Source organism: Mastigoproctus giganteus, chromosome 7 (assembly GCF_048544385.1).
Source record: "Mastigoproctus giganteus isolate SK-2022 chromosome 7, ASM4854438v1, whole genome shotgun sequence".
Classification (NCBI taxonomy): Eukaryota; Metazoa; Arthropoda; class Arachnida; order Uropygi; family Thelyphonidae; genus Mastigoproctus; species Mastigoproctus giganteus.
In genome coordinates, this window is record NC_143581.1 from 215,053,685 (window position 1) to 215,072,986 (window position 19,302).

The 19,302-nt window shown below is 35.8% G+C and overlaps 1 protein-coding gene across 1 annotated transcript in view; it reads left to right on the top strand.

The window, feature by feature from the left end:
* Window positions 1-586: 586 nt before the first annotated feature.
* Window positions 587-19,302, top strand: part of LOC150083669 (nuclear receptor coactivator 4-like) — a 43,113-nt gene continuing 24,397 nt past the window's right edge. The window contains exon 1 of the mRNA XM_090378559.1: window positions 587-645. The gene's annotated coding sequence lies outside the window, so the exon portion shown is untranslated. The remainder of the gene's footprint in view (window positions 646-19,302) is intronic.

The following is a 19,302-nucleotide window of genomic DNA, read 5'->3' on the forward strand; positions in this document are numbered from 1 at the left end:
GACCGAGCACTGCGCCTAAGGGCCACCGACTGGATCTTTTAGCGTAATCCAGATAGTAGCTACCACCACAGAGTAATAAGTGGCTACCATAGAGTAGTAAGGTAAGTTACTACTCTGTGGTGGCTACTGCAGCGATTGAACTGTCTCCCAAATTATCACTACAACTGTAGTAAATAATTCTTTATGAAGTAGGGAAAGAGGAGGCGAAATTATTAGTCCAACAGTACGAGAAGGGCACCGGTGTCCAAAAGGGCCCTTTTGCGCAAAGGTGTCTCAAGTATATTTGCATATACACAAACACTCTTTTCACAAAAAATAAATGCACATTTTCTCTTTATTTTATTTTGTTCCTAACTTTCGAATGAATGTTCTAGTTAGGAAAAATTGAAATTTTATAATCTGGTGAAAACGTAATTTTTTGGTTTGATTAGTTATGCAATATTGGCTTAATCGCGCGCTATCGTTTATTTTATTTTAGTGTTACTTTGTAGTTTTTTGAAGAACAGAGAGGGTTATCTTAGATCGGCGGTTATTGACTCTACTGATTATTGGAGTTATAACTGTACTGTGGGAGCAGAGCATCTCGCAATCTGGTCGACGTGCAGTTTGGTAAGAGGCGCATGGCTGCCACCAGCTGATCTTGCGGTAAGGTTTTTCCGTTTTGGTACTAACCAGTTTGTCTTGTGTAATTGTTAATTCTCTTTCCGTTGTCAGGCCTTTATTAAGGACTGGAGGGATTATCTCTATAAATGAATTTAATATGCATCGCAAAAATATTTAGGGAAATTATTTTATTTTTAAAAATTGTCTTTGTTTCTTTCCAGTTGATTTTAAGATAATGCGTTGGAATTCATTGCATTTTAGTTCTTCATTAAATATATATATATATTTTTCAGAGTTTTAAAGTTTGCATTTTAAGGAGAAATGGTTACTAATTAACTATTTGGTACGCATGACGGTTTTTCAATAACGTTATAAATTTTTCGCAAAAAAGTTGCGCGTTTTATCCTCTTTATGACGTAAATAGTTCGTTCTTTCTAAATGTTACCTTTAATTTAGGTATCATATCTTACTTTTAGGTAAGCAACTGAACTGGAAACAAAGTGCGATAGAGCATTCATACCAGCGAGAAGTCAACAAATTGATAATGAAACAGATTACACACACAAGTAGCCATTCATGAATTATTATTATTATTATTATTAGCCATATGGTGCAAGGAAGCCTGAGGCTTATGCTGCACCAGGCAAAAAAAAAAAAAAAAAAAAATTCTGAATTACCCAAAGAGAGAGAGAGAGAGAGAGGTAGGTAGAAGGGAATCACCAAGAAAGAGAAGAATGATGATATCCAGCTCAGGACCCTGGGTGTGCCAAGCCCATACTCACCAGATGTGAGCCCCTGGGGATGATTTATATAAATCAATTTTGGCCCCTCTTTCCCTTCCTATTATTACATAACGAAATACTCCCAGTTATTTTTTTAGGCTTGTTGCAGGACGTTCTTGTAACCCCCCTCGCTTCACCCCCCCCAATTATAACCCCCGTTCCCTTGCGTTACACAATTTGTGAATGCTCTCCATCCACATTCGCGTGCAGAACATTTTTATTTTGTTTTTGAAACATTTTATGGTGTTTTCCAAATTGACGATTGCATTTTAATATATCAAACCGCCAAAACCTGCATAATCTCATTTCTGATAAGATAGTAAGTACCATGTGATAACATTCAAGAAATTAGGTTCACCTACCAGGACTGATTGTACTATCACAATGACCTCTGTACCCTACGGGTACAACAAATTTGGATAATGATGTAGTTGCAGCTATATTAAGTTGTAATAAGAATGTGAGTTAAGAGTGGGTACCCTTGCTCTGTTCTCTTTTTTGTTCTGGTTTAAATTTTATACCATTTATTAGCCCATTCTGATTTTGCATTAAAATTTAATTTATATATAAATGCATCTTTGTTTGGTTGTGTGAAATGTCTGTAGTGATTTTATGTAATAGAAGCACAGTCTTTTGTGAGACAACCAGAAAATACATTCTGTGAAGATGAAATCGCCAGAGAAATAAAATAAAATGAGAAATGTAACTTTGGTGCAAGACCAGCTAGTCCATCTTAAATTTAATTTAAGTATCATATCTTACTTTTAGGTAAGCAACTCAACTGGAAACCGAAGTGGATAGAGTGTTCATACCTGTGAGAAATCTTGAAATTAATAATAGAGCAGATTTTATATATATATATATAAAATAGGAAAGGTATGTTCGTGTCAGACGGCACCTAGGATTTCTCCCATCTCCGTGTGTGTTTCACTGTATCGAGGACAGTACACTGTCAAGCCAGAGACTTGAAAATGTGTGGGCCGTGTCTGTGCAGTGTGATATGTTTTGCCCATTGTTTGTCCGGCTTATTGGCTGCCAGGCCCCTAGTGGGGCCCAACGTTGCCCATACCTTGCCATGTGGAGGCTAGCCGGGTGTATCCAGTATCACAACAAATTTCTCTGGCAGGTCCTACCACCTAGTTTTCTGGGATTTCAGTGGCTAGGACCTATTAAAAAAAAAAAATTATGTGTTTGACATTAATGCTTAATGGGATTGCTGTTAGGAAATCGCTGGTTGGGGTTGAATGCTAAAGAGATGTGTTAAAGGCCTAATAGTTTGGGCAAAATTTTGATGTTATTAAATTTAGACATGTGAGGCTATACTCTAGATAAAAGCCAATAGTGTTAGTTGTCTTAGAGATTTACACGAAGCCGGGAGAATTTAGACGTTAATTAGATTACAAAATAGGAAAATGAGAAGGATAGCTTTCTCATTTTCCTGTTATTCTTATTTGTGTATTTTTGGCTGTGCAGAAGTTTGCATTTAGCCAATGGGTGGTTGATTGTTGGAACAAACTTCTGTCTGAGGTGAAGGTGGATAGCTTGAATAAATTAAAGGAAGAACTAGACAAACTGTTGGAGGGATGGATAGGTGAAATGAGAATTTTTTTTTTTTTTTTTGGCCGATGCTATGTAAGCTTGCTTTCTTGCATTATATGCCACTAATACTAAAAGTTTATACTGCTGTTTAACTCCTCCCACGATTATGCTAGAATATATTCTTGCATGTTATGTTTTCTGTTCGTGGTTTGAGGACAATTTAAGACATAATAGTTTATAATAAACTATTTAAAGACTTAATTTCTGTTGGTAAAATAATGGTTTCTTTAGAGTACTGACTAAGAATTTTTTTATTTTTTAATAAGAAGATGGAGGTTGAACTGTATTACAGTACAGTATATATTTTTTTACTTTCATAATGTTTAAATTCAAATAAGATTGAATGAATTATGGAAAACTTTCATATTTTCCCGAGTTGGTTTGATGTGTTTTGGGGTCTGGTTGGGGCTGTCAGCTTTCAATTCCGTTGTACGTTGGATTGGTGATGTCTCTACAAGTTAAAAGAAGTCATTGAAATCATTTTATCCATTTATTTTATTTTTTTACATTTGGAGAGCATTGACTAGAAGCATTCTATGCAAAAGATTGAGGTAATCTCTTACTCGTAAATATTGTTACGTGGAAGTTATTGAGCCTTGTAGCTCTGTGTTTTTACTAATAGTAATTAGTGTAGTTATGTGTGATTTTTAATATAATGTGTAGTTTTATGCAGTGTGCTATTTGTTTTTATTACCCCAGGGGCTTATATCTGTTAAGTATGGGCTTGGCACACCCAGGGTCCTGAGCTGGATATCATCATTTTCTCTTTCTTGGTGATTCCCTTCTACTTCTGACTCGTTTGTTTGTTCTCTTTCTCTCGGTAACTGAGAAATTTTTTTTTTTTTGGCTGGTGCAGCATAAGCCTCATCTTCCTTGCACCATATGGCTAATAATAATCATCATCAGACTTGGCCCCGAGGACCATACACAGTAAGCAATAGTGCCCAAGTGATTTTCTTGTGCAGTTTATAGTGTGCTCTTTCTAAGCCAGTTAGCTATTTCATTTCCAGTACCATTTCTTCTTGTTTTGTTTCAATCCTTTACTTAAAAAGTTTCAAGTAGGAATCCTGAAAAGAAATCCACCCCTTCTTTTTTTGTATATATCTATTAACCCAACAAATTTTCTCAACTGCTTGGTCACTTGTGGCACTGCTCCTTCCTTCATGTGGCAGTGTCAAAAACCTGGCAGAAGAAAGTCCCTCTCCCAGAGCTTAAAGGAGCAACAATAGATTACAATACATATCCACCACTAGAACCAACAAAAACAGACTTGAACAAATTAGAAACACCAGCATTTCGGATAAGCATTCCTTGGCAACACAGCCAGTAAGCAGGCTTTCTCCTTTTGCCATTCAGATGACTCAAATGCAGCAGATTCACCAAAAATGGTAAAAACGACTTCATTCAGGAGATTTGTTGATTGAAACTATGCAAGCAAGACATTCTGAACTGTTATTGAAATTGTCCTCTATAAGCAAAATTCCAATTAAAGTCGCACCACATAACACACTGAACTCTTTGAGAGGAGTCTTAAGTGATTGGGATTTACTGAACATCACCGAAGAAGAAATAGTCATGGAATTTCAGGAATAGAAAGTAACACAAGCAAGACAATGATCTAGAAGGACAACTTAGTACCAACACAAAACATAATATTGACCTTTAATACAGCTAATTTGCCAACTTCAGTTAAAGCAAGTTACCTGCATTACTGACTGAGTCTGTCCATAAATTCCAAATCCCTTAAGATGTTTCAAATGACAAAAGTTTGGTCACTCTCGAACAACATGCAGAGCCAAAATTACATGTCCTAATTGTGGGTCAAAAAAACCATTCACAGAGAATACTGTAAATTCTCCAGCATTTCCAAACTGAAAAAGCAATCATCCACCATATTCAAAATAGTTTCACATGTGGAAAATGAAAAGAAAAATACAAAAGTATAAGATCAAAAATAAAGTCGCATATCAAGAAGCAAGAAAGCAAGTCAGATGCATCTATGCTTTCGCTACCCAAAACTCTCAAGCTGTTGCAACTCAAATGGAGGTATCAATCCCACCTAACACACATGTTGCAGAATGGGCACAATCTGTACTCTCACCTGTTGAATTGCCACATTGAAATTCAAACAGCATGTACCCGAAGATATAACTGCATAAAACAAACAGTACTTGACCTTCATGCCGAAGAGACTGGATTTTAACCTGTTTTACTAGTGATGTAGAAGAGAGCATGAATTTTGAATGCTCTAGTTTCCCAAAAAGATAAAACTAAATATGACTGTCAAAAGCAAACTCCTCACAAGAAGCAGACAGATTTATCTTGTCTTCAAAACCAAATAATGCAGCACATTATATGATGGAATTGCAGAGGTCTCTGCACAGCAATACCGATGATATCTACAATTTAATCTCCTGATTATACTCTTGTAGCTTTTTACTTGAAAGAGACCAATCTAATTCCACAAGTAACTCCAATTAAAAATTCTATAATGTACAGAAAAGACATTCTTCAAATTTTGCATGTGGAAGCATTGCAATTTTAGTTGACTATAAAAAAAAAAAAAAAAACAGTTTAGTGGGTCTGAAGCAGAATAGACACATTCTGCTTTGGATCCACTTAGAAGATGTTACTTTTTTTGTAGCAATTGTAGAAATGCTAACTCTGGTCTCATTGCACTTCCAACTTAATATCTACACACTGGATCATTTGATAGAGAAGCTACTGACCAGGTGAACCTGATCTAGTAGCTTCTCTATCAAATATAAACCTAACATTAAGACTTGTGGATACAGTTTGCCTCCGCTATCACAAAAGACAGTACCGTACCAGGTATCATTGTAAGGATGACCAGGTTTTTGAGTGTTTTCTTTTTTTTTTTTTTTTAAGATAGACCTAGGAACACCTGTAGGCATGGTTAAAGGGGAACATATGCCCATTCTGCCCACCCCTGAATATGACCCTGACAAAAGATACTAGTAGACAACTTATCTGGAAAAAATTTGTCAACTAAATGGTATTTATCTACTGGTTTCTGCCCCAATTTTAACCAAAAATGGACAGGAAATACGTTCTCCTCAAAAAATAGCTAATATCCTTGCAGAGACTCCCTCTTGAATTCTTTCCACTTCAGTGTATGACAATTCTTTTTTTAAAATCAAAGCTTTAGCAGAAAGATATAAGATAAACTTCCAATCTTCAAAAGATTGGGTAGTATGGAAGTTTCCATTTCATCTATTTTAACTCCAAACAGCATTAAAAAGCTCACCCAACAGGCAGCTAGACCAAATGGAATCTTTTATGTAATGCTGAGCTATCTTTGAATTTACTGTTAAATAAAATAAAAAATAAAGTGCAGCCATTATCAACCCACTGCAGGATGGAAGCCTCCTCAACAATTCATGCTGAGGGAAATGGACCATAATCTACCACGCTGGTCCAGTGCGGGTTGGCAGATCGACCGTATTCAGCAGTCAGGGGCTTGAACCCCGGTCTACTCAAAGAGCGTGTGCTACTGCACTCCCGCTCCTGCCCACTCGGCTACGTCTTCACAATCCTAGGTAAATTCATTCAAAGTTTTGTTAAACACAGACCCTTTCAATTCTGTAATAAATTGTACTTTCTCGGTTTTATACTCAGGATGATGTCTCACAAATATTAGTACATAGCACCATTCTTTTTTTTAATTAGGTTGAACATCTCCAATACTGTAGAATTTATATATGCCAATGATCTTTATCTTGCTGTTCACAAAATATTAATATCATTGAAAGACAGCTACTTTTTATAAATAAGCTTGATACATGGACACTGTAGAATGGGCATCATTTATCAGGAAAAAAACAGTTGCAGTTCACTTCTGCAAAAAATGCAAGTAGTATCCAGAACTGGAACTCATGTTAAAGAACCGTCTGATCCCTCACACCAGTAATCTTTGTTTCCTAATTTTAATGTTGGACACCAAGCTCAACTTTGTTTCACATATAACATACCTTTTGAACTGTCTGTTTGAAGAAACTTATCATACTGAGGTCCATTCCACAATACAAATGTAGAAGAGTATCTATCAGCACCCATGGGGGTGCTGATAGATACTCTTCTACATTTGTATTGTGCACTTATCAGTTTGGTGTAGATTATGGTGGTGTTGTGTATGACTCAGCTAGGAAAAGTGCACTGACCAGACTTGATACCATTCAACAGAGTACCCTTCGTACTGTCCTAGAGATATTTAGAACACCCCCCTGTCCAGAGTCTATGTAGAGGAACGTGAGCCTTTATTTCACCTTAGAAGGAAAATTCTGCTCCTCAATTATGCAGCCAAAATTCAAATCCTTCCATCCCATCATGTTCAACCATTACTTTTAAACCCTGAATGGACAGTGTTCTATAACAGCAAATCAACTGAAAATAGACCAACTGGTATTAGACTAAAATATTTTCTGCATACCTGAAACTTTCATTCTGACAATATGCTTCAAGAGACTGATGTGCATGACCCACCCTTGTCCATTAATCTCTGTATTCCTATTTTCAGCAATGAGGGAAGAAATTCCTAGCAGATGAAAGTGTCAACTGCATAAAGGCCATGTTCTCAACAGTGCTCAAAGCTGTCTAACAGGGTGCCTCCGTAGCCAGGTGGGAAGGAGCAGCAGTGCGTAGCACACGCTTCTTGATTAGACCGGGGTTCGAGCCCGTCACCACAAAATACGGAGGATGCGGAAAGGTCAGGGAATGACCACCGCATATACCAGAGCAATATGGCCTTAGTTGCTAATGCTCCAAAAAACCAAATAACAAATAACAAGCTGTCTAACATATTATGCAGACAGTTTGAAAACAGATGCTGCTCTTGGTGCTGTCTTTTCTTCTTTTACAGACTCTATCACTACTGGTTGAATATAGTTGTTATGTGCGATTAAATTAGCCTTGTAGAATATTAACTTTCTACAATGCTAGCAGTGTAATGTACACAGATTCTGCCAGTGCATTGTTTGTGGTGGACAATAAATTTTCAATCTTGCATCCCATCATAAAACAAATCCTCTCCCATTCTATAATGTGTGTATGGAATAATAATTATTTAGTGAGGTTTTGCTTGATCCCAGGTCATGATGGTATCATAGGTAATGAGAGAACAGATTAGGCAGCCACTACAGCAGCAGCAAATAAATTATCAAGTACCATATGGATTGGATTTTGAGGTGCATATAAAAAAAAGTCTGTACATTTCAGTGGTCAGAAATCTGGAAGTCACAAATGAACAATAAATTGCTGCAAATCAAATAGGAACTAGTGTTATGGGATTTTGGCTCTAGGCAAACCAGACAGGATGAGGTTGTACTAGCAAGATTACACATAGAGCTTACATCTAACCATGTGTCTAATGTAATGGGGGATGACCCACTTCTCTGCATGCATTGTTTATAATATTTTAATATAATAGTATATATAATACTTACTAGTACTAAGTGGTAGATGACTCATCAACCACTGCAATGCCACTGCTTTGCTTCAAGTGGTAAAACCTCTGTTTAGTCTCCAGAGCAAAGTTTCTGGCATCCTCTCCTCCCCATCTTCTTCAACCCATGCACAGTATTAAATGTTATAGGTTTTGATACATTTCATTTTGTGTTTTCATTTAAAACACACACACACACATTCTTAGATTGTACATACTATTCCCATATGAAAAAAAGTACTTTCCACTCTGTCATGATTGTAGGGACCTTTATTGCTTACCCACATTATTGTAAAAGTAAAAATCTAGATGAACTGTGTACCTTCCTTAGCAAATATGTATGAATTCCTCTGCTGCCAAAAGGGACCAAATTATTTTATTATAATATAGGAATAGGCACATTTTGCTCTCAAACTGAGAGCAAAATGCCCTTAAAAATGTCTATACTAGTATCACTTATTACAATTGGAAACTAGACCAGTCCTAGTAGTGTAACTAAGTAAAATCAGTTTTACTTAAAAAAAAAATAAAAAAAATCACTGTCCTCCTGGCTCACAAGTAAGGGACCACTGGTCAGTGGAAGGAAAAAATGGTCAGAATGAATCGCCTTTCCATTTCTTAGTAAAATTTGGAAAATATTAATTTCTAAGCACTCTGAAGTGAAGTATTTAAATATCAGAAAAAAACTGTATAAGTATATTTTCCTGGTGATATTGTTTTCTGGTATACTCAGGGCTGTGCAAAAGGGAGTATGTGCATTGGATGCCAAGCTATAAAATATTTGTTTAATAGTATATACTGCAGTTATAACAAAAATCAGCTGTGCATTTCAGCCCTAAGATATCATTGCCTAGTTCTGAGGTCATCTGCAGCTAATTTTTCACTTTTTTTTTGATGGGGGAGGGATAATATTTTCGTTATGATTCAAAGATAAAAAAAAGGAATGTTAGCACTTTCTGATTGTAGTGAAAGAGATCTCTGCTGGGAGTTTGATAACCTCTTTGCACAAAGTCCCACCTGCTAGCTGGATAGTGTTGCTATAGTAACTGTCAAGGTCATATGGCAGTTGTTATGGAAATTTAATCTAGATCAGGGATGACTAGTCTTTTCTTGTAGCATGCTGGATATTATGTTGGAAATGCCTTGTGTGCTTCTGGATCTGTCACATAGGGGCAGCTCCAGGAGCTATTAGTACCCTTCCCCCAAACTGATCCATGCCTGATGCCACCATATGTTTTTATTAACTATGCAAAAGAATTTTATGATAAGTGCTTTTAATAAAAAAAAAATTAAAAACAATTTTCATTTTATAAATAAATCAAATGTATGTTAATGCATCAGTATTTGTTCATGCAAAATCAACGTCACAAGGAGCTTATTCACACCTAGTGATGGACATAATTGAGTGATTAATAAACAGTTATTTCAATAATCAAAATAATTGATTATATGCAAATTATCTGATCATGAAATTGGCAATGAGAACTGAAGAAAGGGAAAAAAATGACAGTAGAGGGGTTTGATTCAATGTTATCAAAACTAAAGTGCTGTTACTACTCTGGCAGTAGTTGCTTCCTCAGTTATGCTCATCACTACTTACAGACCTATTTACTCTGCCAATTTAACACCAAAAGGTAGTAAATATGAACCATAGGTTCATATTTACAGGTGTTTGGCAAAATTAATTGTAAGTTTTTAATTTTTTTTTTTGCATTGGGAGGCTTGCCACTAACAAAAGCTGTTGGCCACCCCTGATCTAGATCTTTGTTTCTTTATGCCATGGTATGCATACTCCTGGGGGGGGGGGGCAATGCAAGGTTGTGCTTAATAGATGTGAAAAAAAATATATGTAATGGCATTTGTGTTTTTAATGTATTGTACTACATTTCAATGCCTGTTGTCACATCCTGTTTTATGGTACTATCTGAGTATCACAGTCTGAGGTGTGATCTGAATAACCTTGCGCTGAAGTTTGAACTGTTACTATTCTGGCAGTAGGGGGGGGGCAATGCAAGGTTGCGCTTAATAGATGTGAAAAAAAATATATGTAATGGCATTTGTGTTTTTAATGTATTGTACTACATTTCAATGCCTGTTGTCACATCCTGTTTTATGGTACTATCTGAGTATCACAGTCTGAGGTGTGTTGCTTAGGTTGTGCTTAATAGATGTGAAAAAAATATGTAATGGCATTTGTGTTTTTAATGTATTGTACTACATTTCAATGCCTGTTGTCACATCCTGTTTTATGGTACTATCTGAGTATCACAGTCTGAGGTGTGATCTGAATAACCTTGCGCTGAAGTTTGAACTGACGAATAAAGGGGTCACTCTCAGCTATGTGTTATATGATCATTATTGTAGTAGGAAACTGGTGCTGATGTTCAACTAATATCTCAATTGGATCTTAGTTGCTATGTCAGCATCAGTCTCCCATTGTTACTATAAACATCACACACATGAACTTGTGCTTCCTTTATTTATTAGTTCACTTGGACAGTATTTTAAAGTAAAAGCCAAAACATCTTCAACAAAGTTGCTTATTACAAATTTAGTATATTTTATGCCTCCATTTTTTATTTTATTTACAGTATTCATTTTATTTTATTTTTTTTTTTTGGCAATCATGTCCCTTGCAAAAGTAAGCACAGATGTGATTCAGATATTCTGTTGTTTCGGGCTATAGTCTATTGAGTGAAAGTCAAAAACAGACCAACTTTTTACTGGCTACTTTTATAATTTATAACAATTTTTGACTTTATATACTAATACAGTCTCTGGGCAGTGCAGACAGTCTGTAAGAGTAGCTCGTGGTTTCTTGTCAATGGAATACAAGAATTTTTCTAGCAGAGATAAGGAGGTGGTTATCCCCTTGTATAGGGCAATGGTCAGACCACACCTTGAGTACTGTATGCAGGTCTGGAGGCCTCATTTTAGTAAGGATGTAGGGCTGCTGGAATGAGCAGAGAGAGAGAAAGGCAACAAGATTGGTGAATGGAACAAAGGGTTGCTCATACAAAGAAAAGCTTAAGTTCTGCAAATTAGTTTCTGGAGACTAGGCACCTGTGAGGTGATCTGATTGAAGGTGTGTAAGGCTTTGAATGGTTTGAGCAAGCTCAATGCTGATGGATTCTTCCTTATGCAGAGATTAATTGCCTAAAGGGACATAAATTCAAATTGAGGAAAGACAGTTGTAGAACAGATGTGTGGAAATTTGCCTTTAGCCAGCATATGGTTGATTGCTGGAACAAACTTCCATCTTCATTGTAGAAGTTGATAGCTTAAATAAATGCAAGGCAGAAATAGACAAACATTTGTAGCTAATGGATGGGTGAAATGGGAAGGTTTTTTTTTTTTTTCTGGTGTATAAGCTTGCTTTCTTGCATCATATGCCTCTGCTAATGCTAATTTCATTCTGCAGTTGCTTATATAAAAGGATTTAAATCAAACATTTAAGAAAGCTTTGATTCAAAGACATTAAATAAATACTATAAGCAAGGATTTTTTTTTTTTGTAAAAAATCCCTGTATAAACTTTTTTTATAAACTTCTGGAATGCTGAGGGAGCCTCCCCTCGGAAAATGTTAAATCATAATACCAAAATTTCAAGTTTGGGGGTTTTTACAAAGTTTTAAACAGTTAGTTTTTAATGATTTTATTATTATTTTTTTTCCCCTGAGCTCTCAAGAAAAAATTATTTATCATTCTGGCTTGCTTGTTACTTTTTCTGCAATTAGCATTAGCATTAGTAGAGGCATTTGATGCAAGAAAGCAAGCTTATGCAGCATCAGCCAAAAAAAAAAAAACCCACTTCCACTTCACCCCTCTGTTCGTTCAAAATACCTGTCCAGCTGAGCCTTAAACTTATTTAGGCTATCAACCTCCACCACAAGGGATGGAAGTCTGTTCCACCAACCAACCACCCGCTGGCTAAAGGCAAATTTCCGCACGTCTATCCTACATCTGTCTTTCCTCAATTTGAATTTATGCCCTCTCAGGTGATTTTTCTGAGCTAGAGGAAGAATCCCATCAGCATTGAGCATGCTTAAACCATTCAAGGCTTTATACACCTCTATCAGATCACCTCGCTGGTGCCTAGTCTCCAGACACTGTAATTTGCAAAACTTAAGCCTTTTTTCGTAAGAGCACCCCTTTGTTCCATTCACTAATCTCGTTGCCCTTCTCTCTACTCGTTCCAGCAGCTCTACATCTTTCTTGAAATGAGGCCTCCAAATATAAAATATAAATATTTATATTGTTGTATTGTTGAGCGGCTTAGAGGGGAACAGGTATTTTGTGTGTTATCAGACACTCAGTCTAAAACACTGATGTATCCAATATCTTTCTATTACAGAAGATTTAGGAGAAGTTCAGTTGGTCTGCCTCTCTGAAATCCATTCATGCACACCTTCTCGATGGTAAGCCCCGTTACGTCACTTAGGTGGCAACGAACATGTAGAGTGGATCTCTTCAAGACGCCTGGTCTGTGAAGAGGAAAAGACCAAACCCTCCAGCATATGACAGCACAACGAAACAAATGGCCGTCAGTCCCCAGCGGCTTTCACTCCCCCTCTTACGGCAGCGAGAGGATCAGAGTGGAAGCAGAGGGTGCTAAGAATCTCTGGGTACGACCAGGCTGCCATGCACGGGAACTGAACTTGGCCTGTTACAATGTAAAATCACTCATCGGTGAAGACAGGATATTAGAGCTGGAAAAGGAATTAGAAAATGTGAATTGGAATATCATCAGTTTGGCTGAAACAAGAAAAAATGAATCACTTATAAGTTTATCAAGTGGAAATCTGCTGTACAATAATGGAAACAGTGAAAGGAGTGAAGGTGGAGTTGGGTTTCTGGTCCATAAAAATTTAAAAAACAACATTTTGGAATTCAAAAGTACATTACCAAGGGTGTCAAGACTAATACTCAAGATTTCTAAGAGGTACAAGCTAAAGGTTATAATGATTTATGCACCAACATCGAGCCATGATGATGAAGAGGTTGAAGAAATGTACACCGAAATTGAGTCTTCTAGATGAGCAGAAAATCCACTACACTATTATTATGGGGGACTTCAATGCTAAGATTGGAAAAAGACAAAACAGTGCAGAAAGGGGAACTATAGGAAATTTTGGAATTGGTGAAAGACTTGTGGAATATGCAGAATCTCAAGGATTGTCAGTAATGAACCCTTTTTCAAAAAAAGGGTGAACAGAAAGTGGACACGGAAGAGTCCAAATGGATTAACTACTAATGAAATCGACTTCATCCTCACTAACAGAAGATATATTGTGAATGATGTTACCGTCCTGAATAAGATAATGTTGGAAGTGATCACAGAATGGTAAGATGTACACTTGATATAGATGTAGGAAAGGAAAAAACTGACTCGAGTAAATAATACAAAGGTCTTTGAGATAACAAAAGAGGAGAAAAAGCAGTATGTACTGGAACTTAAGAACAAGTTTGAGCTTCTGTAGACTGCTCAGGACCAAGATATCGACGAGGAATATTACAACTTTCTGAAAGTGATAAAGCCCAAGAAACCTATAGGGAAAAAGAAATCCAAAGAAGAAAAAATTAGTCAAGAAACACTTACGATGAACTGAAGGCGACAAATGAAGAGCAAGATAAACACTGACAGGGAGAAAATTGAGTACTGTATACTGAGTTATGCAAAGCCATTAGAAAGAGACTCAGAGAGGACATAAGAAGATTTAATACAAGAAAAGTAGAACAAGCATTAAGGGAAAACAAAGGACTTAAAACAGCAGCCATGAGCAGTAATACAGAAAGATAAATGATACTGAAACTGAAGAATAGCGATGGTGTACTTATAAATAGCAGAGGACTACTATAGAGAATTATACAAGGAGCAAGGGAATGATGCCAGCAGTGGTAAAGATGGATTGAAAATTAGCAACACATACGACATACCCAATATTCTTCCTGATGAGGTAGAACATGCATTGAAGAAAATGAAGAATCAGAAAGCTCCAGGGGAAGATGAAGCTACTGTAGAGTTGTTAAAATTGGGAGGAAGAGACATAACACAAAAACTGGCAAGGCTGTTCACAAAGTGCATTAGAAAAGGTGTGATGCCTAAGCAGCGGAATAATGCAATCATAGTTTTTTTTGCTCCATAAGTAAGGATATAATTCAGAAATTGGAAATTATAGACCAATTAGCTTGTTATCCCATATCTGCAAGTTATTCACAAGGGTCATTACTAACAGATTAGAAAGAATACTTGATGAGAATCAACCGAAAGAGCAAGCTGGCTTTAGGACAGGATTCTCAACTATGGATCACCTTCACGTAATATCACAGCTAATGGAGAAAGCAAATGAATATAAAACACCATTATGCCTGGAATTTGTGGATTATGAAAAGGCATTTGACTCCATACAGCATAAGACAATGTTTCGGGCACTGGAAAGACAAGTCATAGATACCCCATATATTATGATTTTGAAGAAAATATATGAGAACACTACCTCCTTTATTAAACTAGACAAAGTCAGTACGAAATTTAAAATCGAGAAAGAAGTTCGACAAGGAGACACATCTCCGAAACTGTTTACTGCTGCCCTTGAAGAAGCTTTCAGTAGATTAGACTAGTTGCAGAAAGGAATCAATGGGAATGGAGAGTACCTAAACCATTTACGATTTGCAGATGACATTGTGGTCATAAGCCACGATCCCAAAGAATTAGAGGAAAATCTTAATCAGTTATGCACAGTTAGTAAGGATTTTGGACTAAAGATGAATATGGCTAAAACAAAAGTAATGATGAACAAGTATGCCACAGAAAGGGACATAATGATTGAAGGAGCAGTAATTGAAAAGGTGGAATCATACTTATCTGGGACAAGTTATTAGCTGTAATAATGATAAATGGCTGGAAGTCAAGAGAAGAATAAATTTTGGATGGATAGCATTGAGGAAATATAGTCACATATTGAACAGCAATATCCCAAACCTATATACTATGTATATAGGTTGAGGAGACAGAAAATAATGAAGCAATGTATACCCCCACCATGACTTATGGAAGTGAAAATTGGGCACTTGCCAAAAAAATGGAAGAGAAGCTGAGAACTACACAGCGAAGAATGGAACAAATTATATTGGGACTCAGACTGTTAGATAAGAAGAGAAACACATGGATTAGGCAGCAAACTCAAGTAAAGGACATTCTTATCAAAACTAAAATGGTCTTGGGCAAAACACATAGCTCGAAGACATGATGACAGATGGACTAAGAAAATAACAGAATGGTACCCGAGAGGAGCCAGAAGAAAACCTGGAAGACAACGGTGGAGATAGACAGATGAAATTCATGAGTTTATGGGTAATAGGCCATTGCACAAAGCAGAAGGAACTAGAAAGTTGCTGGAGAGGCCTTCATCCTGCAGTGGATTGAAAATGGCTAATGATGATTGTTGTATTTTGACATAGAACTAAGTGGTTATTAAAAATAACTTCATTGGCTCATTAGATTTTTATTTCTTGTGATGTTGTGTGATATCCAGTAAGGGGAATTCTGGTTATTTAGGCCTATAGTACTATGTATATAGGTTGAGGAGACAGAAAATACTTTCAAGGATTTACTTTTTCCTTAAACAGTGGCAATTCACCTTTTTAATATTCTTTTAAATATCAAATTACAATCCCTACCAGATCACTTAACTTAGCCAACTGTTTTTATACCTTAAAGGGAGAATCCACACAACAGGATGCTCAAGCACCAAAAAACCTTTTGGTATAAGACTCAAAACTCTTAACAAACCTAAATATTGCAAAATTTCATGATCACTACAGCATTTTGCTTCACCCTCTGTGGAATACACAGTCAAATGATATAGAGATGTTAGTAGACTGTTGGCATAAGAGGATATTGGGCAGTGTCAAAGGATAATCTTTATTCTTTGACACTGCCCATTTGCAGTGGCATAGTTTAGGCCACTGGGTTAATTCAGTAGTCTCCAAGCTTTTTCCAGTTGGGACCAGTGTTAGTATTAATAGTTGCATATAATATAAAGAAGCAAGCTTATATAGAAGGAGTGGGGAAATATCCACCTCATCTGCCCATCCCCTCTAAAGATTTGTCTAATTATTCCTTAAATTCAAGCTACTCATTTTCACAATGCCAGATGAAAGTTTGTTCCAACAGTCTTTCTGTTTGGCCAGGTGGGTAGGAGCAGCAGTGCATAGCACACGCTTCTTGATTAAACCGGGGTTCGAGCCCGTCACCACCAAATACGGAGGGTGCGGAAAGGTCAGGGAATGACCACCGCGTATCCCAGAGCAATATGGCCTTAGTTGCTAATGCTCCTAAAAACCAAACAACAAACAAACTTTCTGTTTGAAAGCAAATTTTCACTCATCTATCCTGCAACTATTGTTTTTCAGTTTCTCTTTGTGTGTTTTCTGAAGAAATGTAAAAATGAAATGATAGCAAATGATGATTCTGAGATTATAAATTATAATTCTAAGAAAGAATAAGGACCATTTGATATTTAGCTTACTCAATGAATTTAAAATCTTAAACACTTCAATCAGGTCTCCTCAAAGGTGCCTGGTTTCCAGATGCTGTTATTTACAGAATTTCTTTCTTAGTAAGTGCTCTACATTCTTCCTAAAATATAGCTTCCAAACCTGTATGCACCCCAACCATTGCCATTATACAATGGTATAATCATTTCCTTGTCCCTGCTGTAAATATTCCCACACAGAGTTGCAGCATTTTTTAAGAAAAATAAAGAAATGCATCAAATATTGATGCATTTTCAATGAGAAAGTGTTAGATAAACAAAAAAAAAAAAAAAAAAATCTGGAACTGGTAAGCTTCTCATCAGCTGAAACGCCAGGTGAGATTTCAGTGTCACCGCAAGGAGATCTTGAAACAGCTCTCCTGACAATGACATTTGGTAAATTGTATGAATTTTGATTTGTTTCAATATGTATTCAGTTACCAGCTTGAGAGAAAGATGGTAACTGAAAATTGTTATAAAGAAAGATAATTATCATCCAGGTTTTTGCGACGATTGATTAACTGGTTAAAATAAATTTATTAAAAAAAATAAATGATTTATACATATGATAAAAAAGAGATAAGATAAAAGCATTTCAATACAATAAGATTAAAAGTATTAAAATATAATATAATAAAAGTGTTAGAATACATAAAAAACAATGAAGGATAATTATGCTGGAGAAGGCATGGGATTAATAAATAACAGTGATGGACATAACTGAATGATTGATTATTCATTTCAGTTATAAAATAGCAAACAACAAAAATTAAAAAAAAGTGGAAAGATGAAATTATGGAAACTATAGCGTGTGCTCTTTCTCTGTGTGTGCGTACGTGTGCATGTGCACTTCACTCCAGCATGTATCTGCCATATTTTCAACTAGTAAAGTTCTATAACTGATTATAATCCCTCAATTCAGTCCATCACTGGAAAATAGAGAATTTGAAGCCTGAGATGTGTCAACCTGTCATTTTTGAAATTATTCACAATTTATATTGATTTACGAAATTTTTATTGGATACATAAATTCCTCAGAAGATAATATCAAATTATGCTGCAAATGAAGCATTTGATATAGTACAGAAATGCAGTCTTTCAAAGTGTATAAATCTGCTTTTTGGAATTCTTTTTGGAGTTTTTTCTTTAAGCCACTAAAAGAATGTGATATAAATGGAATAGGATTAAGTTTTTGAGAAGTACTGCTATAATAATAAATAAAATTTACCCAAGTGAAATAAAATAACTTCAAGAATAAAATTAAAGTAATTAAGTAAATAAAATAGACTAAACTGTTTAAAGAATGACAAAGTAGAATTTCAATTAAAGTGCGGAGTTATAGATGTGAAGTAATCCAGTCAGAAGATGGTAAATTAATATGTAGAAACTTACTGAAATATCCAGTTTAAACAGATTTAAGGAAAATGAAGGGATATACATTGGCAATGATACTATCTTACTACTATATTAATCCTAGACTAAAGAAAGGTTTAGATATGAAAATGAGGGGATGAAATATGATAACAAAACAAGATCAAATACATTGACATCTGGATTGAGATTAAGAGTGGGAATGGCCAGGGTTGGGAGAGGGATTATGAGAGGAAAGGGATTATCATAATGTGTTATTAATATATCTAAAATAAAGATAAAATTACCTAAAAAGATTTTGAAATAGCTATTAGATAATAAAGAAAGAAAACTTAAGACACTAAGATTCCCACCAAAGAGGTGGAAAAGGAAAGTGAACTATTACTTTAAATTAAAGATAGAGCACTAAAAGGAGCTGAAAACACCACTGGCTGAAAGTATATAAACAAAGCTGGTGATCAGAGAATATAAAGATACAGACAAAGCCTCTCTAATCCATCCTTTATAGTAAATAATCCATAAACTTGTAATGGAAATAACCAAGGAGAAAAATATAAAGGTTAGTAATAAACTGATAATCTTAGTCCAGTCTCAAAAATTGTAACTTGGTCTTGTTGTCTCTTTTTTACTGCCTTATTTTCATCATCCCAGCCTTTAGTATAGGATTCGTCAGCATTATTACCAGGTGCAGTTGCATATCCTTCTTATTTAAGGCAAATGGACAGCTAGCAACTTCATTTTCCTTAAATCATGGTTATTAGACATGGATATTTTAGGAAAAGTTTTAACATAATTTTGGTTTGTCTGGTTATCACACCTGTAACTTTTGCAGTTTAAGCATGCTGTAATGGTTCCTCAGTCTGTGTTATTTAATTTCTCAAATTTTACTCTTCAAGTAGTTTTATCTAACCTTAGTAGATTATTGGTTACTTTTTATTATATTATTATTT